The following is a 12,456-nucleotide window of genomic DNA, read 5'->3' on the forward strand; positions in this document are numbered from 1 at the left end:
CTCCTCGCCGGTGGCTGCCGGGTGTGGGATCCCCCTCCCCTCGCTAGAAAGCACATGGTTTTGTCAACAAGGCCTCTTCCAAGAAGGGAGAAGTGCCAAGGAGCCATAAATAAGCCTCGCTCTGCCTGACCGATGCCAGGAGGATCTTTCTTTCCCTCGCCGCTCCCGCTTCTTTCTTTCTTCTGGATGAGTCCACACAATCGGCTTAACCCAGTTCCTGAAATAGCCTATGGCAGTGTTTCCCAACCTTGACAACTTGAAGATATCTGGACTTCAACTCCCAGAATTCCCCAGCCAGCGTTTGCTGGCTGGGGAATTCTGGGAGTTGAAGTCCAGATATCTTCAAGTTGCCAAGGTTGGGAAACACTGGCCTATGGGACCGCCTCGCTTGGCGTGAAGCGGGAAATGATCTCCGGGGGATGGAGTGGCTTGGCGACTTAAAATAGTTTTAAAATGGTGGGGGGGGCAGACACTTAGGCTGTATGGAGCCCCAAAATTCCTGATGGCGGCCCTGAGATCCATATTCAGAAATAATGAATGAATTAAATATTACGTACGGTCACTATGCACACAGTTGAAAATAAGTCTAGTTGAATTTATTGGCTGTATAAACCTGAGTGAGTCCAATTACATCTTGCTGGAATTAAGAAATGTGTATATAGATTATTAAAGTTTTGATTCCAAAGAGTGATTATTGGGGATAAGAGAGGTCTCTATTGAGATTGTGCAGAGCTTTTCAGACAAAAAGTCATTTTCAAAGATTTGCACATTCTGGGGGAAAAAAATCACCACTGCCTAGATTTTTTTTTAAAAAAATATGGGTATTAGTATACCAGCATTTCTTTTTTCCTTAATTTCCTCCTGTCCACCATATTGCTGATTAAACCTGCAAAATGGTAGGGTATCATAATTTATTATTATAATTCAATTAAACAATTGTTTTATTTACCTTTAAAAATTAGTCATCTTTGATGACTACAGCATTTGATGTTTCCTAAAGAAAAGTGTATTGTGGCAATCCAGCATTCATTTACTGAGAGCAGTAAGCATGATTGAGCAGAGAATTTGTTTCAAGTAAAATCTGCACAGCAACAACTGTGTGCAACTATTGTGCAATTTCCACTATATGGTAGGCCATGTTTTATTGTGATGATAGGCAAAATACAGTTGATAATAAATCATATTGCCCAGATGCTATTACTATTCTGATACAAGCAATGTGAAGGTAAGGGATTAGGGCACTATGGGAAGGTCCGGAGCAGAGAGAATTAATCCACCTGAAATACTGTTTGGGAGAGGGGTATATTAACTAAGGATATTAATCAGATGAAAGGACAGCCAGACTACCAGCCTGCATAGGTATGATAGAGCAATGATTTTCAGCCTTTTTTGAGCTGCGGCACATTTTTTACATTCACAAAATCCTGGGGCACACCACCAACCAAAATGACACAAAAGGACACTCTAAGACACTCCCCTCTCTTTTTCCATTCCTGTCTCCTCCCCCCTTGTGTGTGTGTGTGCATGTGTGTGTATACACACTCTTAACCATTTCCAAAAACAGGTAAGGGCTGGGAGTTTTTTCTCTTATTCTTTGGGTGCTTTTTATCATATGCTTTAAATCAAGAGTCAATTCTCTCTCTTTTTTGTTTCTCTCTCTTTCCTCTTATTCTCTGCCTCAATCATTTTCTCATTTCTCTTTTCCTCCCCTTTTTTCTCTCATTTCTCTCTCTCTCCCTCTCCTTTTCTCTCTCTCTCTCTCTCTCTCTTGCTTTCTTTCTCTTTCTCTCTTGCTTTTATTTCTCTCTCTTGCTTTCTTTCTGTCACACACACTCTTTCTCTCTCTCTCTCTCTCTTTCTCTCTCTCTTTCTCTCTCTCTTTCTCTCTCTCTTTCTCTCCCCCTCTCTTTTTCTGTCTCCCTCTCTTGTTCTCTCTCTGTGTGTGTTTCGCTATCTTTCTCTCTCTCTCTTGCTCTCTCTCGCTATCTCTCTCTCTCTCGCTATCTCTCACATCAGCATTATGGTTGCCCTCAAAGAACCAATGGCATGTAAGAGTATGACGACTCACAGCAGCCAAGAGGCTGTGGCTGGGTAGGCGTGGCTGAATGGTCACAGCTGGGTTGCTGTGACTAGGTGAGTGTGGCTGGGTGGGTATAGCCAGTTTGATGCTGCTCACTGAGTGTGGCTGACTCAGGATGGCTGGGTTGAGACAGAACAAGTTGCATTGGCTAACTTGACAAGGGAACCATTCCCTGCTCCACAGACTCTTTGCTTGTCCAAACTGTTGGCAGCCAGCATGTTGGAACACACACATACATCCCTACATTCCAGGTTTGGGGAATTTATCTACAGTGGAAGGAGCGGGTCTTCTCCCCAAGCACAGACATGATTGGCAGTTTGCAAGCTGAGATGTGAATTAGTTAGTTAGTTAGTTAGTTAGTTAGTTAGTTAGTTAGTTAGTTAGTTAGTTAGTTAGTTAGTTTGCCGCCCAACTCCCAAAGGATTCTGGGTGGCTTCCAACAAATAAGAACAGTTTATAAAAGTCTATAAAAGAACAAAAGTCTGCAAACTTGGAATGGTATGTGTTTGTGTGTGTGCACAATGTTCTGTCTGGGTTTTCCCAGACCTCAACACCAACTGAAAAAACAGCCAGACACTCTGGTAAAAGCCAAAAGTATTTTATAGCTGGAAAAAATAAGCACAAAGGAAAACCTGTCTTCACAACAGACAAGCTATAATACGTTACAGCAGGGTCCTGATGTCCAGTCAATACCACAAGCTTCTTGCTGGCACCCCCCCCCCCAAGGTTTCAATAGTCCAAGGCACAAACCAGGATTGTAAGCCACCAAAGTTCACAGACAGGTCTCACGAATCTCCAAGATAAAACTCCACAAGCCAGGAAGGGTGGGTCCGCCTTTTATCCTTTCCCAAGAGCACCACACCCAAACCCAGCTGTGACCTCTAATGCTGGAAATACCTAGCCAATTGAGTCCGTCTCTGATTAGCTCGCCTTTGTCGCATATCTATGATGTCTTGAGCATTTTCCCCTAAGGAATCCAGGCTGCTTGCTGGGGAGAGCTCCCCCTGGTGGGACTCTGGCTGTCCTTCTTCTTCAGCCTGGGATTCTTCTTCGTCTGTCTGCACCTCCTGTTCCTCAGCCTCTCCCTCTGAGCTGGAAACCGACAGAAGGTCAGCCATTCCCGGAGGGGTCCCAGACTGAACCACAACACACAATATGCCAAAAAGGATGTTCTTCTCCCAATCTCAGACACTGTTAACTCATATTTAACTGGTTGTCCATTAAGACTTCAGGATTCCTCTCAGAGTTACTGCTGTTAAGTCTGGTTTCACCTAGTCTATATGTGTACTTTTGTTTTTTTCCCCCTAAGTGTAAAACTTTACTTTTCTCTAAATTGAATTTCATTTTGTTAGATAGGACACAATGTTCAAGTCTGTCAAGATCCATCTGGATCTTGAGCCTATCTTCTAGAGTGTTAGCTATTCCTGCAAGCTTAGTATTATCTGCAAATTTGGTGATTTCCCCTTCTATTCCCTCATCTAAGTCATTTATGAAGATATTGAAGAGTACTGGGCCTAAGATGGAACCTTATGGTACCCCACTGCTTACTTCACTCCATGTAGATGTAGACGCATTAAGGGCTACTTTGAGTACTGTTTGTCAGCCAGTTACGAATCCATCTGGTGGTGATGCTATCTATCCCAAGTTCTTGGAAGTTAGGTACTGAATGAAATTGCTTGTATAATTCTGTTATCTTCTGATGAGTAAAGTGATTTTGTACAGCATCCTACTTATATTCTGAATTTTTGACACAATGAATGTAACACCCAGCTTCATCTCTGTTTCAACATAGGTCCCAAACAGAAATAATGGTAGTTTGAGTACATTTTACTTTTTCAGAACAGCGAGGAAAGATAAAGATAATCAAATCTGGTTCAGCATCTTGGGCAGAAAGTGACCTGAATGAGATGATGAGGAACAATCTTGCCAATTTACACGCTGATAAATGGATGTTTTGTGATTAGCTCTGCAATGGCAACCATTTTGTGAAGATTTCCATCACATATCATCAAAATTCTCAATGTGTCCATTATTTAAGGTTATATTAAGTATAATATAATATACTTAAGAGCTGGGGTGACATATTGGTTAGAATATAGCATTGCAGGCTACTTCAGCTAACTTCTAGCTGTACTTTAGCAGTTCTCTACTAGAGAACAGCGACCGATTAGGTCCCACAGAGTTGGCCTTCTCCGGGTCCTGTCGACTAAACAATGTCATTTGGTGGGTCCTAGGGGAAGAGCCTTCTCTGTGGCAGCCCCGACCCTCTGGAACCAGCTCCCCCCCCCCGAGATTAGAACTGCCCCCACCCTCCTTGCCTTTCGTAAACTCCTTAAAACCCACCTCTGCCGTCAGGCATGGGGGAACTGAGATAACTTCCCCAGGCCTATACTGTTTATGTATGGTATGTTGTGTGCATGTTTTTTAAATTATGGGTTTTTAGCTTTCTAATTATTGAATTTGTATTATATATTGTTTTCTGTTGCTGTAAGCCGCCCCGAGTCTGCGAAGAGGGGCGGCATACAAATTTAATAAATATAAATATAAATATAATATATAAATATAGTTCAATTCTCACCACTGGCTCAAGGTTGACTCAGCCTTCCATCCTTCCAAGATAATGAGGACCCAGATTGTTGTGGGCAATATGCTGATTCTGTAAACTGCTTAGAGACGGCTGTAAAAGCACTAAGAAGCGATATATAAGTTTAAATGCTAAATACTATTGCTATATTTGTATAGCAACTTTATATTGTTCTTTGGTATCAATGTATCAGTATGACATAAATAACAATTAGCCTCTTTATATTTTTTTTTTAAAACAGTGCAGGATTTTTGTTCTGATATAGCTCCTTCTGTGATCTCTTTGGTATAACTTAAATGTTTGCTTACTTCCTGTTGATTCCAGACTCTTTTCTCTGAAATGTTGAGATTCCTCCTTGTCATTTGGTGTCTGCAAAGAGCAGGAGAGGAATTCTATTACCAGATTTCCTCTGTCAAAACATATACTGGTATTGGTAAATATTATTTACTGTTTATTAATATACTACCATTTTATTTTTTACCATATATTGGTATTAATAAATATTATTTACTGTGTCTATTTTTACCATTATGAGCCACCCTGAGTCCATGAGAAATCAAATACAATTGTTCTGTATTCCAAACTCCCAACCTTGGCCAGTAACCAATTTAAGCCCTTTGCAGGAGAGGCGGAGTAACGACACGGACACAAGAGCTGGATTTAAAACTGGGTCATTTTTATTAAAATAAAATTGCATAATTTATTTAATTAAATCAGCATAATTAGCATAATTAACTATGACCCTAACAAGGACCCGCAGGGTCAAACAATTGCTTCCGGGGCGGAAAAAGATGTAGAATAAACTTCCGGGGCAACTTATGGGCGTAGCTCCATGCTAGTCCAGGTGAGAGACCCCTCCCTCACCTGAGACCATGCCATGCACTTGCATGTGGGAGGTCCCACCGGCTAACCCCTAAAAGGGGAATTAAATGGGCGGGACCCAAAGTCAGGTTCCCCCCAACTGCTCAGGTCGTCAAAACCACAAGCCTTTGGAGAGAACCTGTCAATCATCCCCAAAGATGCCCAATGGAGAACACGCAGTTGCTAAACCACCACCCAGTTTTCCGCCCCTAACCTGCCTACCCAAATGACCAAAGGTAAGCCAATTAACCTAAACAGGTGCAAGCACCCTCTAACCGCTTTATCCGTCTCCACAGTGTGGAATAGGTGAAAAAACGGTCAAGGCTAAGGGCCAGACTGCCAAAAATTCCTATTCGGCCCCCTAGGGCGACCCAGAATAGCACACTGTAAGATAGGGAGGGCGGGTGGGTGTCTGCTCAGGATGCGAGTCCAGGCGAAAAGGAAGATCCTCGGGCCTGCACACCCTTTTATAGGGCTGGCAGGCCCCGCCCGGACACGTCATCGATCAGGCCACACTGGCCTGATCATCGGCCAAGATCTCGCGAAATCTCGCGAGATCTCGGCCGAAAACCAAGATGGCGGCTACGCCATGTGGCCGCTGTCTCCCCGAGCCTCCTGCAAAAGGCGCCGGTAGGTAAGGACCACCGGCGCTATTGCAGGAGAGGCGGAGGAACGACACGGACACAAGAGCTGTATTTAAAACTGGGTCATTTTTATTAAAATAAATTTGCATAATTTATTTAATTAAATCAGCATAATTAGCATAACTAACTATGACCCTAACAAGGACCCGCAGGGTCAAACAATTGCTTCCGGGGCGGAAAATGACGTAGAATAAACTTCCGGGGCAACTTATGGGCGTAGCTCCATGCTAGTCCAGGTGAGGGACCCCTCCCACACCTGAGACCATGCCATGCACTTGCATGTGGGAGGTCCTGCCGGCTAACCCCTAAAAGGGGAATTAAATGGGCGGGACCCAAAGACAGGTTCCCCCCAACTGCTCAGGTCATCAAAACCACAAGCCTTTGGAGAGAACCTGTCAATCATCCCCAAAGATGCCCAACGGAGAACACGCAGTTGCTAAACCACCACCCAGTTTTCCGCCCCTAACCTGCCATGGAGCGGGGGTCAGATCTCTATCTTGGCCCCCCGACTCCCCCCTCCAACTGCACCAGCTCGCGCAGTGACCGCTGCAGGTCCTGTAAGAAGATGGTGTTCCCTTGTTCTGACAGGTGAACACCGTCAGCCCGGTAAAGCCACGGCTGATCTATGGTGATGTGGGGATGGGCCACTATAACCCCACCTAACTCTCTGACTACCTTACCCAGGGCCTTATTAACTCTCCGCCTAACCCAGTGAATGGCCCTAAGGGAAATGGCGTCCCTCCAAGTGATCCTCGGGAGGATCTCTGACCACACCACTTGCGTGGTGGGCCACACAGTGCGAAGCCACAGTAGGTCTTCGCGAGCCTGGCATATCAATGGCAGACCTCCAAGCATGCACAAGTCATTGCCACCGAGGTGCAAGACCAGCCATCTGGGCGCAGCAATGGGATGCTGCCTGTTATGTCCAGAAGTTTCCCCAATATTCTGTAACGGGGTAAAGTTTAAAACATGAGTTGTTAAGCAGGATTCACTATTTATAATAAGAGTTGTTTACCTGCCTCTCATTGGCTGCTGTGTTTTGGCGCCAATCTTGGAGAGCTGTCAGGCGTCGCTTGTTGCCGGGCGAAACTGTATAAATAGAAGTGCCTCCGGTCTTACGCGTCTTCTGCCGAGCACGCGCCAGAGTGAAAGTGTTTTCCGCGGCTTGTTAGTCTCCTGCTGAGAATAAAGAATTGAAGTTAAAAACCGTGTTTCTCGGTCATTTCACTGGCGACGAGGGTCTAGAGGCGATTTTTTCTTTACGGAAAAATCATTATGGCAACCCCTTCGATAATCCAGCCGCCTGAACTGTTTGACCCTGAGAGGTCAACTTGGACTGCCTATATGGCCAAATTTGAAATTTTTCTTGAAGCCGCCGGCATGAAAGATGCGGATGACGGCCGGAAAAGGGCTTTATTTCTAAACTATTGCGGCACGCAAATTTTTGATTTGGCCGGTACTTTGACCAACCCTGAACCTGCTAATTCAGTGCCATGGCAAACTTTGAGAGAAAAGTTGGCAACTCATTTTAAGCCAACTAAACCTGCAAGGGTTTTCAGACACCAGTTCTCCCGAATGGCTCAAGCCGAGGGAGAAACTATTAACCAGTTTGCCACCCGCCTCAGAACTATTATTAGCCAAGTGTCAATTTGAAAATCCTGAGGCAAGGTTGACAGATGCCATTATCTTTGGTATGAGAAATGTGTCCATCAGGAACAAACTGCTTGCAGCTGACGACTCTTCCCTACAGGATGTAATTAAGGCTGCTCAGACAGCAGAAGTTGCGGAAGCCGCTGCAACTGAATTGAAGTCTAATGACAAGCTGACTACTGTGTGCAAGATTGCTGAGGCTCCGCGTGCCCCCGTCAATCTTCCACATGACTACAACTCCTCTGATTTCGACGCGTATGAGGACCACTGCTGCCAGCTTCGGGGACCTCCTGCCAGACAACCTCATCCGCCTTTCCAAGCCTGTGCCGGATGTCGGGGTCAACATCCACAATCCAGATGTCCCTTCAAGGATGCCTTCTGCCGCTGCTGCGACAAACGAGACCACATTGCCGCCGTCTGCCGAGCCACCCTGCCCGATGACATCCCCTTCAATCAGGACCTGCTGCCTACCTTTCCTGCTCAACGGTTCTACCGCCCATTCAGGCAACAAGGACGAGGGAACCGGAGGCCATGGAACAACCAAGGTAACTGCACACACACAGACTGTGGCACCTATCCACCTGCCCCTAATAAAATTGTTGTTCCTCTTTTGCTAAATCGGCACCCATGCCACATGGAGCTGGATACAGGCTCCAAATTTACCTTAATGCCGTGGCATAAACTGAGACTTTATATGCCTGAGTTATCACGGGACTCTTTGCAACCGCTGGACATTACAATCAAGGACTTCCAGGGGCACCCGATCAGGGTTTTGGGAAGCACTAGAGTGCCTGTAACGTTTAAGAATGTTCACCATCTGTTACCTATTCTGATTGTTGAGGGGGCTAATCATTCCCTTTTGGGTCTAAATTGGATGGCTCCCTTAGGGTTAGCTGTTACAGGTCTTCACAAACTGACTTGTCTGAAGGTACCTGATTTTGTACACGAATTTTCTGAGGTTTTCGATTAAAACCTCGCAGGGTGCCGCTACCACTAATGGATAAATTGGATGCCCAGTTACAAAAACTCCAGGCTCAGGGGATCTTGGTTCCTGTCGAACATGCCCCATGGGAAACCCCTATTGTAACCCCCCTAAAGCCTGACGGATCCCTGCGGGTTTGTGCAGATTATAAATCTACCCTCAATAAGGCGTTACAGCACAACTCGGATCCAAAACCACCCCTGCACAGTGGGATACTCCCCAGGGGCCATGGTCAAGGGTGCATATTGACCTGGCTGGGCCAGTGGGCACCAATATGTTTTTGATTGTGGTGGATGCATACTCCAAATGGTTAGATATAACCTTGTTAGGGTCCACCACATCTACAGCTGTGATACATGCCCTAAGGAAACTGTTTTCAACTCATGGGTGTCCAGATGTCCTGGTCTCGGACAATGGGCCCCAATTTACTTCCAGGCAACTAGAGATGTTCTTAGCCCACCTGGGGGTCAGACATGCCTTGGTATCACCCCACGCAGCCTGGGCTAATGGTATGGCGGAGAGGTATGTCCATGTGGCCAAGGAGGCCATCAAGAGGTCATCACCAGGGGATATACAGGAAAGACTGGATACTTTCCTACTCACACAGCACATCACGCCAAGCCTAACAACTCATAAGAGCCCCGCTGAGCTGCTCATGGGGAGAAGGTTGAGGTCTCCCTTAGATAGGCTGCACCCCTCTTATGTAAAATTGAAGCCTGAGAATGTAACAACCCCTGAGCGCTCAGTGTTTGTGGGTCAAAACGTATATGTCAAAAATTTTGACAAGGGCAGACAGTGGGAGAGTGGAATAGTGACCGATCAAACAGGTCCTAAAACTTATATGATCAAATTGTGTGATGGCCGCCTCTGGAAGAGGCACATAGATCATATACGTGGGAGACTGGAAGCAGCCAGTATAAGGGGAAATGAGGCTAACACAAGTAATGGGGTCTCTACTCCTTCACGCCCCACAGGGAGTTATACCAGACCTAGCAGAACCCAGGAACAAATAGACTGGGACTTACCTGGGTTCAGTGACCACTCCAGCGCTGCCCCAGGTCTGCCATGTTCCAGCCGTGGAAACTCTGTGCCAACAGGACCCGAGGAACCATCCTCTTCTGTGGACACCCCGGTCCTGAACGATCCTCGCCGGTCGGAGCGAACACCAAGGAGGCCTGCCCGTTTGGACGATTTTATTACTTGTTTGTCTGAATAAACATCTGTAAAAAACCAGCCAGAAGGGGGAGGGGTGTTATGTCCAGAAGTTTCCCCAATATTCTGTAACGGGGTAAAGTTTAAAACATGAGTTGTTAAGCAGGATTCACTATTTATAATAAGAGTTGTTTACCTGCCTCTCATTGGCTGCTGTGTTTTGGCGCCAATCTTGGAGAGCTGTCAGGCGTCGCTTGTTGCTGGGCGAAACTGTATAAATAGAAGTGCCTCCGGTCTTACGCGTCTTCTGCCGAGCATGCGCCAGAGTGTGTTTGTTAGTCTCCTGCTGAGAATAAAGAATTGAAGTTAGAAACCGTGTTTCTCGGTCATTTCACTGCCCTCCCAGCAACAGTGGCAGAAGACCTTCCCACCGCATGCCTCTTCTCCCCACCCAGACAACATTGACCTATTGGCCCAAAGACAGCTGGGTCCCCATGGCGTTTCTTGCTGCTGAGCGGCCGGCCCAAAATATCATACTGTGGCCGCAAAGCAATGCCGTCGGTCTCGTACTGGCATGGCTACCTGGAAGAGGACACAGAGAGGTTACCTAGCCTAAGACCCTGACCTAGACCCTCAGCAGGCCTAACATAACCCAAATATGCCGCTGACCGCCAGCTGCCGATCTCCCGAATCCGCTGGCTCGGGAAACCTGAAAGTGCTGCGCTAGCGGTGGCGCTGATACGGAACGAATGCGTTCCATAGCAGGCGGGATCAATGCCTATCTTGACCAAAGCCCTGGACACTAAGACCCAGAATTGATAGCGGGTCAGAGGGGTACCATCCTGGTGTTTAAAAAGGTCCCCCTGCCCTGACCCTCTCAAGCTACAGAAGTGCTGCAGAGCGGCCACCGGGCACACAGACTGGTCGGTAGCCACGCTAAGTTCTATCTTAACCCCTCTATGCAACTGGTCCGTCTTGGACTGTCTCACCAAAAGGGAGACACCCCCTTCCCTGAACTCTAGATCAGCGAACTGGAAGGCACGGAGCGACCTATCAGCCTGCGATGAGGCCATAGCCTCGCTGACCCGCAGGGCCCCAAAAAACATGACACAAGTCGCTGCCCTAAAAAGACGGGCCTCGTACAGAGAGGCACACAGACTGTCCAAAGCTTGATTAATGAGCGACAGCTGCTGCACCGTCAGAGCCTGGCGACTATGCAAAGGGGTCCCCTGTCGCTCCCTCACCCAGCCTTCCAGCATCTTCCGAATGCAGAAGTCACCAGAAAGGTCCATAAACCCACCCGCCTTGGACAGAAAGGCGAGACCGGCTAACTTGGACCTAATTGTCCTAACTGAAAGGCCATGCTGCCTAAGCTGGACACAAAATTCTATCAGGTGTTCTACTGGGGCAGGCCAACTATGGGGGTAACCCCTATCCTGCCTGAAATCCCCAAACTCCTTACCTGCATGCTGGTAAGCCCTCAGGGTGCCTGGTGCCACTGAGAGGGACATAGCCCTGCAGGCCTTTGTTCTCCACTGCTCGGGAGCCCGCCCAGGCTCCAAAGGTGGTCGGGAAAAGCCTCTGGTGATGCTAGGGCCCATGGGGCCAGGGTCCGAAACCTGGACAACTGACCACGGGACAATGCGTCAGCAATCCCGTTGTCCAACCCGGGGACATGTCTAGCCAAAAATAAGGCATTTAGGGACAAAGACCTGTGCACAAAATGGCGGACAATCCGCATGACCCTGTCGCTCTTGGAGGACAGGGCATTCACAACATGGACAACAGCCAGGTTGTCGCACCAAAAGTGCATGGTCTTGTCCCTAAACTGCTCCCCCCAAAGCTCTAAGGCCACCACTAAGGGGAAGAGCTCTAAAAAGGTCAAGTCCTTAACGAGGGGAGAGGCCCTCCATTCTGGAGGCCAAGCAGACCAGCACCACTGGTCCCCTAACACAACCCCAAAACCACAGGTCCCCACAGCATCTGAACACAACTGCAACTCAGCTTCCAAAAGAAGCTCGTGCCTCCAAAAGGACAACCCATTAAACTGGTCTAAAAATGCCCACCACACACGTAGGTCATCCCTGACCCCAGTGCATAAGCGGGTACGATGATGGGGCAAATGTAGCCCCTTCATCGCACTGTACAACCTACGAGAAAAGGTCCGGCCAGGAACAATGACCCGGCAGGCAAAATTAAGAATCCCCGCTAATTCTTGCAGCTGCCGAAGGGTGACCTTCCGGCAGCTTAATACTACATCGAGTTTACCCCGAATCTTGACTAATTTGTCCAGGGGCAATCTAGAAGATTGCTCCTCTGAGTCCAATTCAATACCAAGAAAGGTAATCTTGGTAGCAGGGCCCTCGGTCTTCTCGGGGGCTAAAGGCACCCCCAACTGAGCACAAAGGGCTTCGAAGTCCCGCATTAGAGCAAAACATTGCTCTGAACGCGCAGGCCCTGCCATCAAGAAATTGTCAAGATAGTGAATGACCGAACCCAGACC

Source organism: Erythrolamprus reginae, chromosome 3 (assembly GCF_031021105.1).
Source record: "Erythrolamprus reginae isolate rEryReg1 chromosome 3, rEryReg1.hap1, whole genome shotgun sequence".
NCBI classification, from domain to species: Eukaryota; Metazoa; Chordata; class Lepidosauria; order Squamata; family Dipsadidae; genus Erythrolamprus; species Erythrolamprus reginae.